The following is a 13086-nucleotide window of genomic DNA, read 5'->3' as shown; positions in this document are numbered from 1 at the left end:
TTTTATCGGAAATATAGAGTGGTTTATCCTCAGACAAAACGCTAGGGCCGGCCGCGGTGGCCGTGCGGTTCTGGCCCTGCAGTCCGGAACCGCGAGGCTGCTACGGTCGCAGGTTCGAATCCTGCCTCGGGCATGGGTGTGTGTGATGTCCTTAGGTTAGTTAGGTTTAAGTAGTTCTAAGTTCTAGGGGATTTATGACCTAAGCTGTTGAGTCCCATAGTGCTCAGAGCCATTTTTTGAAAACACTAGGACGACACTTCTCGGTGCATCTGTCACTGAACCCGTAATTCGAAATTTGTTAATCAAATCTCGCACAGTATCGCGATGTGGGAGTGTTGTCTCCGGGAAAACTGAATTAAATGTTTGACGAAGTGAAAATGTGTATTTACCGCCAGCTTTGAACACTTGTTCGACTAAAAACACACATTCTTCAATGGTTAGCACTTTAACAGTGACAGAAACGAAACAAACGAACTAACTTGAACGTTCACGTCAACACGTAACGACACACACCAACGATACTACTGACGCTGGCTGAGATAAACAAAACTGGATTGTTGGGAGAGTCCACTTGAAGGGAAGTAACCCAGGCAAGCGAACAATCATACGGCACGCGCGGCTAAGAATCGTACGGCACTTTTTGAACACCCCGTAGAACCACATGATCTGTCTTGTAACGACTGACATGTCACTCAGAAACTGTGGTAATGCTCTGGCGAGCAAGTTGTAATAATGCTTGTCTTTTAATGGCCTAGGTAGGAGATATGGTCCAGCCAAACAGGAGATATGGTCCAGTCAAACAGTCACCATCAATATCCGTCTACACGTTGACGTGGAACCACAGCTGATGTACGAGAGTAAATGTGATTTGTGGATTGAGCTCACTCAAAACTTGCAAATTGTGGTTGTTGAACACCCCATCATGCCCGAACCTTGCTTCATCTGTAAACCGTGCAGAAGACGGAAATGTAGGATGCATTTCATACTGTTCCACGTAGTATTACGGTAACTGTGCTCTGACTGAATAATCACCTGTTTCCAGGCTGTGCACCCGCCGTAAGTAAAATGGATTAACAATTGATCAAGAAGGACGTTTCTTACATTCGTCTGATTCGGCCCCTTGTTATTGGCAGTTGGACCAGCGCTGAGAAAGATTACGCCCTGTACCGGATTAAAAAAATCTCAAAAGTAATTATGAGATTAAAGAAAAATGTTTGTTTTGGTTTCCCGTGCACCCTCCCAGAGTTTCTCCGTTGCAGTAATTTTCATCTTGAACGAGGTCTGCTCAAAAATTTTGTCCACAAAATTCTTCTATTCCTATCTTATACTTATTGAGCATGGACTCCTTCGAAATACTCTCCTCCACAATTGATACACTCCTTCCAACGCCGTTTCCACTTCCGGAAGCAGTCTTGGTACGCCTTTTGCTGGTTCGTGGGAAGCGCCGTCTGTGAATTTCCTTTCATCCCGTCTGTCATTGCCAGTCTTCGTCCTTTCAACGTCGCAATATCGTAACTGTAGTAGACCCACGTCTCATCACCAGTTATGATTCTCTTAAGGAACATCTCGTTCTCATTTGGGCGATCCAAAAGCCCTTTACAGACTGCGAGCCGTGGGGCGAACTTGGCGCCAACAGGATGCATTCCACGATGCTGTGGCAGGATTTCATGATATGGTCCAACTGAAATGTTACATTCTTCTGCAATGTCTCAAACAACCAGACTTGTGTTGCCACGCACAATTTCATTGACGTTTCTGGCATGAGCGTCGTAGGTAGACGTCGAAGAGCGTCCTGAACGAGGATCAGCCTTAACATCCGTCCAGCCACTTTTAAACCGTGTGAACCATTCGTAACACCGAGTACGGCTTAAACACTCATTACCGTAGGCTTCCTGCATCATTTGGTGTGTCTCTCTAAATGTTTTCTTGAGTTTCGTGCACTCTGCCATCTCGAAAATCCCAAACTGTGCGACACAACATTCTATTCAATACAGGACTGAACAATAAGTAACATACAGGGTGTCCAAAAAGTCTTTCCCTGATTACGTAAATTGATAACTCAAGCTAGAAGTAAGATACAAATATGAAACTTGTGTCGAATTGTTTACAACTATCAAAGTTTTTTTTCTGTTTTAGGTTCGCAATACGTAAGTAGTGGATGAGGTTCAGTGCCCAAGAAGCCATGTTAACCAATCAGGAGAAGGCACAGTGTGTCCTGTGGTACCATGAGACACGATCACCAACCACAGAGCAGAGACACTTCCAGACAACATTTGGAAGGAATCCACCTGATGTCAAGAGCATTAAAGCCTGGTATGAGAGGTTCAAGAACACAGGATCGGTTGCTGACCTTCCGAGGTCTGGTCGACTAAGAACCTCAGCAGACAGGGTGGAAGCTGTAAGGCATCCTTTCTGCGAAGTCCGAAGAAATCGGTGCGCAGGGCCTCACGTAAATTACAGATGCCAAAAAGCTCTCTCCATGACACTTTACACAAACGTTTATTGTTTCGTGCATACAAAGTGCAAATCGTTCAGGCCTTGTTGCCCAATGACAGTACACGTCGCTATGACTTTGCGGTCGAAATGCTATCACGTATTGAGGACGATGATGGTTATCTCAGACGAATTGCCTTTTCCGACGAAGCGACCTTTTTTGTCAGTGGAGTAGTGAATCGCCATAATGTGCGCATTTGAGGTTCACAACCCCCTGGCGAGGTCGTGGAGTGCACCAGAGGCAGTCCAAAGGTGAATGTTTGGCGCACGCTATTGCACGATCGAATTATCGGGCCATTCTTCTACGCGGAAGCTACCACCACATCTGCAGTGTATCTGGAGATGTTGCAATTGTATGCTGTGCACCGCCTGATTGGGGTTTTGACGTCCGTGCCTATCTCGATATGACCTTTCCTGGGCGATGAATTGGTGGCGATGGGCCAACGGTTTGGCCTCCACGCTCTCCTGACATAACTCCATTAGACTTCTTTTTATGGAGTTACGTCAAGGACGAGGTCTACCGAACACGTGTACCAGATCTTGAAACCCTGAGGCAACGGATAACCACAGTCGTTGACTCGATCCCTCCAGTGATGTTGGCTAATGTGTGGACAGAAATTGAATATCACCTAGATGTGCTACGTGCTACCAAGGGTGCTCATCTGGAAGTTTACTGATGTGTGAAAAAAAACTTTGATAGTTTGTAAACAATTAGACTCCAGTTTCATATTTGTATCTTACTTCTAGCCTGAGTTATCAATTTATGCAATCAGGGAAAGACTTTTTGGACACCCTGTACATACTACAGTGAAACGTCCGGCACCTACACATTAAACCCAGGGACGTGTAGGGATGCCAACTGCATTTCATTCCAACACACCATTCGCACGAAATTACGAATGTTCCGGAATTTTTTGAACAGACCTCATACATCGAGGAAGCAACAACGGAAATTAATGTATCGAGAGTGGGATTAAAATTCAGGGTGAAAGGGTATCGATTCGTCGGAACATTGGTATGGTTCAAATGGCTTTGAGTACTATGGTACTTAACTTCTGAGGTCATCAGTCCCCTAGATTTAGAACTACTTAAACCTAACTAAGGACAACACACACGTTCATGCCCGAGGCAGGATTCGAACCTGCGACCGTAGCAGCAGCGCGGTTCCTGACTAAAGCGCCTAGAACCGCTCGCCCACAGCGGCCGGGGACATTGGTATCCTCAGAGGAAGTGAGAAAGAAGTGCTGGACTTGTTGAATAGAATGAACACTCTAATGAGCACAAATTATGCACTAACAGTAAAGTGAAGAAATTTAAAAGTAATGAGAAGTGACAGATATGAGATTACCGATAAAACTAACGTCAAAAGTGGGGATCACGAAGCGGGCAACGTGAAGGAATTCTACTACTTGGGAAGGAAGCAAAATAACTCTTGATGTGCGAAGCAAAGAGGGTATAAAAAGCTGACCACCACAGACAAAGACGGCATTTCTGGCCAAAAAAGTCTGCTAGTATCAAACATGAGACACAATTTGAGGAAGACACTTTGGGATATGTACGATTGCGGCACAGCATTGTATGGAAGAGAATCATAAACTGTGGGAAAAGCGATTGAGATGTTGCCCACGTTAAAAATTAGGTGGACAGATAACAAATAAGGTTGGTCTCCACAGGATCTGCGAGGAGAAGAATGTGGGGACAACACAGACAATAAGAAGGAACAGGACGATAGGAAATGTGTTAAGGCATCAGGGAATAACTTCCATGGCATTTAACAGAGCTGTAGAGGGTAAAAACGGTACTGGAAGATAGAGATTGGAAATAATGGAGGACGTCAGATGTAGTGCTACTCTCGAAGAATGTGTTGGCACAGGAGAGGAACCAGTGGTGAGGCGCATGAAGCGAGCCACAATGCTGATGACCCCCAAAACAACTGCTATTGAGATCTGACACTCATTCCGAATGAAGACATTTGACCGGCCGAAGTGGCCGTGCGGTTAAAGGCGCTGCAGTCTGGAACCGCAAGACCGCTACGGTCGCAGGTTCGAATCCTGCCTCGGGCATGGATGTTTGTGATGTCCTTAGGTTAGTTAGGTTTAACTAGTTCTAAGTTCTAGGGGACTAATGACCTCAGCAGTTGAGTCCCATAGTGCTCAGAGCCATTTGAACCATTTTTGAAGACATTTGATGGAGATGTCTTACAATAAAATTGTGCAACTAATTACGTTCTTAGTTCATTTTTCTCTCAATAATGGAAAACATTTAAAAATCGCTTAAAGCTTTGATATAGACAAATGATGGATGAGCCGTACTGCGGCTCGCGTTGGTGCTGTTTGTAGGTTCCAGCCCTCTGTTGGAGGCCAGACCGTATCCTTTAGTTGGCATGGTTGCGGTTGTTTGTCTTCTTCTTGTCTTGACTGGCACCACTCGTTTCGCAAGCGTTGCCTGTCCGCTAGTGGCAGCAGCGGCGATTATCGATTCAGTTGGGGACTCAGGAGGAGCCAGGTCTGCGCAGTGCGAGAATACGTTGGGACTGCTGGCGGCGTGCATGGACTGCCGGATAGAAGGGTTGTGGTCACGAGGGTGCAAGACCTCGTCGTAAACCATATCCTGCAAGCTTTAAGATGAGTGCATTTCAATTCAAGTAGAGAAAATGGTTGGCTCTGAGCACTATCGGACTTAACATCAGAGGTCATCAGTCCCCTAGAACTTAGAACTACTTAAACCTAACCTACGGACATCACACACATCCATATCCGAGGCAGGATTCGAACGTGCGACCGTAGCGGTCGCGCGGTTCCAGACTGAAGCGCCTAGAACCACTCGGCCACTGTGGCTGGCTTGGAAGAAACCGCAGGAAATGTAGTCGATCGACAAAGGAGATAGCTTACAAAACACTCATTTGACCAACATTTGAATATTACTCATCAGTGTGAGTACCGTACCAGAGAGGAGCGATAGAGGAAATAGAGAAGATCGGAAGAAGAGCAGCACATTTCTTTGCAGCTTCATTTAGTAAGAAGGTAACCGTCACAAAGATGATCAGCCAACTTCAGTGTGTCGCGCGGGGAAGCCGCATGCTCTAGGTGCCTTACCATGGTTCGCGCGGCTCTCCCCCGTCGGAGGTTCGAGCCCTCCCTCGGGCGGGTGTGTGTGTGTTGCCTTAGCGTAAGTTAGTTTAACTTAGATTAAGTAGTGTGTAAGCCTAGGGACCGATGACCTCTGCAGTTTGGTCCCATGCGAACATACGTCAAATTTCCAAAATTTCCGCCGGCCGCTGTGGTCGTGCGGTTCTAGGCGCTTCAGTCTGTAGCCGCTTTGCTGCTACGGTCGCGGGTTCGAATCCTGCCTCGGGCATGGATGTGTGTGATGTCCTTAGGTTAGTTAGGTTTAAGTAGTTCTAAGTTCTAGGGGACTGATGACCTCAGATGTTAAGTTCCATAGTGCTCAGAGCCATTTGAACCATTTTTGAACCAAAATTTCCAACTCCAGTGGCAGATGCTGCGAGCAAGAGAGGTGATCTAGATGACGGGGTGGTTTACTGGTAAAGTTCGAGTGAACAAATATAATGTTTCCTTCTACATATATGTCGCGAAAAGATCACGAAGATAAAATTAGAGAGATTCGAGCCGACACAGAGGATTACTGGCAATCATTTTTCTACAAACTATTTGAGACTGAAACGAGGCAGGGTGAGAGGGGGGGGGGGGGGGGTACGGGAAGCGCGACAGTGTTACACAAACTATCCTCCGCCAACAAATGGCAAGGTGGCTTGCGTAGTATAGACGTAGACGTAGAAATATTTGCCCCATTCTCTGCAACGGTTGAGAAATGGATCTGATTGGAAGCAGAAGTGAATGGATCTCCAATCGCCTCTTCAAACACACTATAGCAGGAGTTTTACCTGAGTGTGCACATTTCCTTCCAAGCTCAGATCTTGTTCTTTTTCACTCTTTATCCGATTTGGAGCTTGTAAAAATAAAACTGAATCGGTATTTGGAAATAACAGTCGTATTAATAAACCACTGCACTGTTCTGCACGTAAATGAGCATCTACAACTTTCGAACAACAAATAGTTGCAATAACATCGATGTACATCTGATCATAACTCAATAAGATCACAGTAATCACTTTCCTAAACCAGAGAACAATACAATGGAAAATAATAGACTTCCAGTTCTTACAACGAGAGGAACATCTAAGATCAATAATATCACGAGCGCTTCTTCAAGGAGCGATGGCCTTCGACACATTTGCTGCTGATGGCCAGACACCCGGTGCAGCTCGGTGTCGGATGCGTTACTTACTTTCCCGGTGATCGTCCATTATATGAAAAGAAACACAACACTATTTTTTTAGTTACAAAACAAACATACATCTATTTTAAACCTTGTAAAGCTACTTAAAATATGGATCATACATACATACATTTGGTCTGCTCTTGCAAAGAAGAGTGTAAAAAATTTGTTTGTCACACTTCAGTTCGTAGTGAAAAACAAAACAGGGCAGGCAGGTAAAATTCAGTGTTGTGCACAATGCCTGTTGACATTCTCAGTCCATTCAGTCAGTGGAAATACAGTTAAGTAACTTATAGAGTATGTGTGTAGAAACGCAGCAGGTACAAACAATTTCAATGAAGCTAATTGATAGTTAGGCATGTTAAGTAACTCGTCTTATTTTTTGAAATTTCATTAGTATTCTTAAGAAATGCAGTTAGATAATTCTTAACTATATCCATGTTCTTTCATATTTAACTCTTTTACACAAGGTTGTTTTGTGTCGAGGATTCTTTGAGGACGAGATTACGAGTCATAGACGTCAGAACTTTAATGAAAAATCCAAGTTTACTTTGTGCAAAATGTTTCTTGTTACCTTCGCTCGACGCCGCTGATTCCGCTTAATCCCCCGCTGCAGCTGACATCAGTGAATCACCTTCCATTTTTTGTTACCAGCCAATAGGTGCAATTGCGATGTACAGAAAATGCTTTTGAGTACATTAGTGACCAATTTTGTCCATAATATATTGCAAGAAATTCCTTATCTAATGACTGAAAATTTTCACACACCGATTTTTTAAACAACTAGACCGTAAATCCCGATTTTCTGCAAATTGTGTCTGGGAGTACTGGGACAGCGACACTTGTGAGCAATGACTAGATGGTAGGTGGATCCGAGAAAATTCTTCGCTGGATTCAGAGAGGGAAGAAAAGGCCAAGACTATTACCTAACACGAGTTGGGTAGATGACATTAAAAATACATGTATGGCAAAATGGTCGACTGTAGCTTAACGCTGCAATACATAGTAAAGTGCTTTCGCGTGTGTATTGAGGGGTGTTACAGGGGGCCCTTGCCCCTTCCTGGAATTTTGGGGTATTTTCTTTCTTTTCGTTATAAGGTTCTTAGTCGTTGCTAGCAGTGATTGTTTGCGACTCTAGCAAACTGCATTTCGGAAATGTGAAATGTTATTGCTTTAGCAGTCATTTTATAATCTGAATTTGTTTATTTGTCAGTCTGTTGGCGGGATATTGCAGTTTACTTGGAGCGCTGGTGGGTTCCGAGCTACACTGGCGTCCACACACATTGACGAATATTAATGTGGTTAATGTGGTAGGGTAATTTTGCAGTTTTTACGGATGATTTTTTTTCCTATTCAACATGATTTAATGTCCACACACACACACACACACACACACACATACACACAGGGTGTTACAAAAAGGTACGGCCAAACTTTCAGAAAACATTCCTCACACACAAATAAATAAAAGATGTTATGTGGACATGTGTCCGGAAACGCTTAATTTCCATGTTAGAGCTCATTTTACTTTCGTCAGTATCTACTGTACATCCTCGATTCACCGCCATGATTTCATACGGGATACTCTACCTGTGCTGCTAGAACATGTGCCTTTACAAGTACGACACAACATGTGGTTCATGCACGATGGAGCTCCTGCACATTTCAGTAGAAGTGTTCGTACGTTTCTCAACAACAGATTCGGTGACCGATGGATCGGTAGAGGCGGACCAATTCCATGGCCTCCATGCTCTCCTGACCTCAACCCTCTTGACTTTCATTTATGGGGGCATTTGAAAGCACTTGTCTACGCAACCCCGGTACCAAATGTAGAGACTCTTCGTGCTCGTATTGTGGACGGCTGTGATACAATACGCCATTCTCCAGGGCTGCATCAGCGCATCAGGGATTCCATGCGACGCAGGGTGGATGCATGTGTCCTATCTAACGGAGGACATTTTGAACATTTCGTGTAACAAAGTGCTTGAAGTCACGCTGGTACGTTCTGTTGCTGTGTGTTTCGATTCCATGATTAATGTGATTTGAAGAGAAGTAATAAAATGAGCTCTAACACGGAAAGTAAGCGTTTCCGGACACATGTCCACCACATAACATATTTTCTTTCTTTGTGTGTGAGGAATGTTTCCTGAAAGTTTGGCCGTACCTTTTTGTAACACCCTGTATATGTATATGTATATGTGTGTGTGTGTTCAATCAATCTTCCTAATTTTATTTTATATATTTTTTATAGTTTGTATATATTGTATATTTGTTTCCTAGGAAGATTGATTAAATCACGTCAAAGTGGAAAAAAATAATCTGTAAAAACTGCAACATTACCTTGCACATTAATGTTGTCAACATATATATCCAAGCTACACTGGCGACAACACACACACACACACATTCTTGTTCGACATATTTAATCAATCTGCCTAATTTTGTTTTATATATATCCCAGGTACCCTGGCGTCCACATTGACGAACATTAATGAGACAGGATAATGTTGCAGTTTTTACGGATTATTTTGTTCTCTTCAACATGATTTAATCAATCTTCCTAGGAAACAAATATAAAAACAAATATACAATATACATAAAAATTTCCAAAACAAATATAAAACAAAATTACGAAGACCGATATATAAATTTCCAGTGTCAAACTAATAGCAAAATTCTTTTGTCGTTAACTCATTGGAGACCCTCGATTTTAACGTAAAAAACGCAATTTTAGGATATTTCCTACTCTTGGATAGGTTTCTGCGGACGCCTATGAGAAATAGCAGAGGAGGTCTGTGTTTGGATGTGAAATGGCTGATGACGAAGATAATAATAATGATCGTAACATCGATAAATGTCTATGGGACAATTTGAAGTACTCTTTGCTTCACATTTTACAGTAGATAATACGATTATCTTGTGATCCGTTCACTTACTTGGCTGTTAACCCCATTGTGACTCATACGACACAGCCTCCTTCTACATCTGTCTATACCTGTATACATACTCTGCAGAATGGCTGACTAAATGCACGTTTCATAATTAATTTCATCTTGACTTCTCGGTCCAATAAGGAGCGACGTGTATCGGGCTGAAACATATCTCTGGATTCTTCACTTAACACTGTTTCTTGAAATCTTGTAAGCAAGCTTTAGTAGGATGGTTGTCGTCTGTCTCAGAGCGTCTAGGAAGGAAAGTGAGTGCTAATTTATGTCAGATTGATTTTTATTTCTTTTATCGCATTTCCTATGTCGAACCACATTCGCTTCTACTTATTTTCGTATGGGTGCTGATAATCTCGTCGTTGAGAGCTCCAACGCTCAAATACACACACACACACACACACACACACACACACACACACACACACGAACACACACAAACACAATCCCGGTTTTTTAGGATTTCCGTAACTCTGTATCGTTGACATAAAACCTTATGCAAGAAAAAACCTGTAACGTTAACTCTACAAAAGTGTCCCGTCAGAAATAACTCCCCCCTCCCCCCCCATGAACCATAGACCTTGCCGTTGGTGGGGAGGCTTGCGTGCCTCAGTGACACAGATAGCCGTACCGTAGGTGCAACCACAACGGAGGGGTATCTGTTGAGCGGACAGACAGACCTATGGTTCCTGAAGAGGGGCAGCAGCCTTTTCAGTAGTTGCAGGGGCAACAGTCTGGATGATTGACTGATCTGGCCTTGTAACATTAACCAAAACGGCCTTGCTGTGCTGGTACTGCGAACGGCTGAAAGCAAGGGGAAACTACGGCCGTAATTTTTCCTGTGGGCGTGCAGCTTTACTGTATGGATAAATGATGATGGCGTCCTCTTGGGTGAAATATTCCGGAGGTAAAATAGTCCCCCATTCGGATCTCCGGGGGGGGACTACTCAGGAGGACGTCGTTATCAGGAGAAAGAAAACTGGCGTTCTATGAATCGGAGCATGGAATGACAGATCCCTTAATCGGGCAGGTAGGTTAGAAAATTTAAAAAGGGAAATGGATAGGTTAAAGTTAGATATAGTGGGAATTAGTGAAGTTCGGTGGCAGGACGAACAAGACTTTTGGTCAGGCGAATACAGGATCATAAATACAAAATCAAATAGGGGTAATGTAGGAGTAGGTTTAATAATGAATAAAAAAAATAGGAGTTCGGGTAAGCTACTACAAACAACTAGTGAACGCATTATTGTGGCCAAGATAGACACGAAGCCCACGCCTACAACAGTAGTACAAGTTTATATGCCAACTAGCTCTGCAGATAATGAAGAAATTGATGAAATGTATGATGAGATAAAAGAAATTATTCAGGTAGTGAAGGTAGATGAGAATTTAATAGTCATGGGTGATTGGAATTCGAGTGTAGGAAAAGGAAGAGAAGGAAACATAGTAGGTGAATATGGATTGGGGCTATGGAATGAAAGAGGAAGCCACCTAGTAGAATTTTGCGCAGAGCATAACTTAATCATAGCTAACACTTGGTTCAAGAATCATGAAAGAAGGTTGTATACATGGAAGAACCCTGGAGATACTAGAGGATATCAGATAGATTATACAGGGTGATTCAAAAAGAATACCACAACTTTAGGAATTTAAAACTCTGCAACGACAAAAGGCAGAGCTAAGCACTATCTGTCGGCGAATTAAGGGAGCTATAAAGTTTCATTTAGTCGTACATTTGTTCGCTTGAGGCACTGTTGACTAGGCGTCAGCGTCAGTTGATGCTAAGATGGCGACCGCTCAACAGAAGGCTTTTTGTGTTATTGAGTACGGCAGAAGTGAATCGACGACAGTTGTTCAGCGTGCATTTCGAACTGAGAATCCGCGGGAAACAACTCAGTATGAACGTGACTCGCCTAAGGTGAATGTTTTCTGTGCCATTTCAGCCAATAAAGTTTTTGGTCCCTTTTTCTTCGAAGGTGCTACTGTAACTGGACTACAGTATCCGGAGATGTTAGAGAATTGGCTGTTCCCTCAGCTCGAACAAGAAGCACAACAATTCATATTTCAGCAGGATGGAGCGCCACCACATTGGCACTTATCTGTCCGTAACTACCTGAACGTCAACTACCCGAGGCGATGGATCGGTCGCCAGGCAGCCCGTGACAGAGCACTTCATCACTGGCCTCCAAGAAGCCCTGATCTTACCCCCTGCGATTTTTTCGTATGGGGGTATGGTAAGGATATGGTGTTCCTGCCACTTCTCCCAGCCACCATTGATGATTTGAAACGAGAAATAACAGCAGCTATCCAAACTGTTACGCCTGATATGCTACAGAGAGTGTGGAACGAGTTGGAGTATCGGGTTGCTATTGCTCGAGTGTCTGGAGGGGGCCATATTGAACATCTCTGAACTTGTTTTTGAGTGAAAAAAAACCTTTTTAAATACTCTTTGTAATGATGTATAACAGAAGGTTATATTATTTTTCTTTCATTAAATACACATTTTTAAAGTTGGGGTATTCTTTTTGAATCACCCTGTATAATGGTAAGACAGAGATTTAGGAACCAGGTTTTAAATTGTAAGACATTTCCAGGGGCAGATGTGGACTCTGACCACAATCTATTGGTTATGAACTGTAGATTAAAACTGAAGAAACTGCAAAAAGGTGGGAATTTGCGGAGATGGGACCTGGATAAACTGAAGGAACCAGAGGTTGTAGAGAGTTTCAGGAAGAGCGTAAAGGAACAATTGAAAAGAATGGGGGAAAGAAATACAGTATAAGAAGAATGCATAGCTTTGAGGGATGAAGTGGTGAAGGCAGCAGAGGATCAAGTAGGTAAAAAGACGAGGGCTAGTAGAAATCCTTGGGTGACAGAAGAAATACTGAATTTAATTGACGAAAGGAGAAAATATAGAAGTGCAGTAAATGAAGCAGGCAAAAAGGAATACAAACGTCTCAAAAATGTGATCGACAGGGAGTGCAAAATGGCTAAGCAGGCATGGCTAGAGGACAAATGTAAGGATGTAGAGGCTTACCTCACTAGGGGTAAGATAGATACTGCCTACAGGAAAATTAAAGAGACCTTTGGAGAAAAGAGAACCACCTGTATGAATATCAATGGCTCAGACGGAAACCCAGTTCTAAGCAAAGAAGGGAAAGCAGAAAGGTGGGAGGAGTATGTGGAGGGACTATACAAGGGCGATGTTCTTGAGGACAATATTATGGAAATGGATGTAGATGAAGATGAAATGGGAGATATGATACTGCGTGAAGAATTTGATAGAGCTCTAAAAGACATGAGTCAAAACAAGGCCCTGGGAGCAGACAACATTCCATTAGAACTACTGACA

Source organism: Schistocerca cancellata, chromosome 8, assembly GCF_023864275.1.
Source record: "Schistocerca cancellata isolate TAMUIC-IGC-003103 chromosome 8, iqSchCanc2.1, whole genome shotgun sequence".
Classification (NCBI taxonomy): domain Eukaryota; kingdom Metazoa; phylum Arthropoda; class Insecta; order Orthoptera; family Acrididae; genus Schistocerca; species Schistocerca cancellata.
This window is presented reverse-complemented; position numbering follows the sequence as displayed.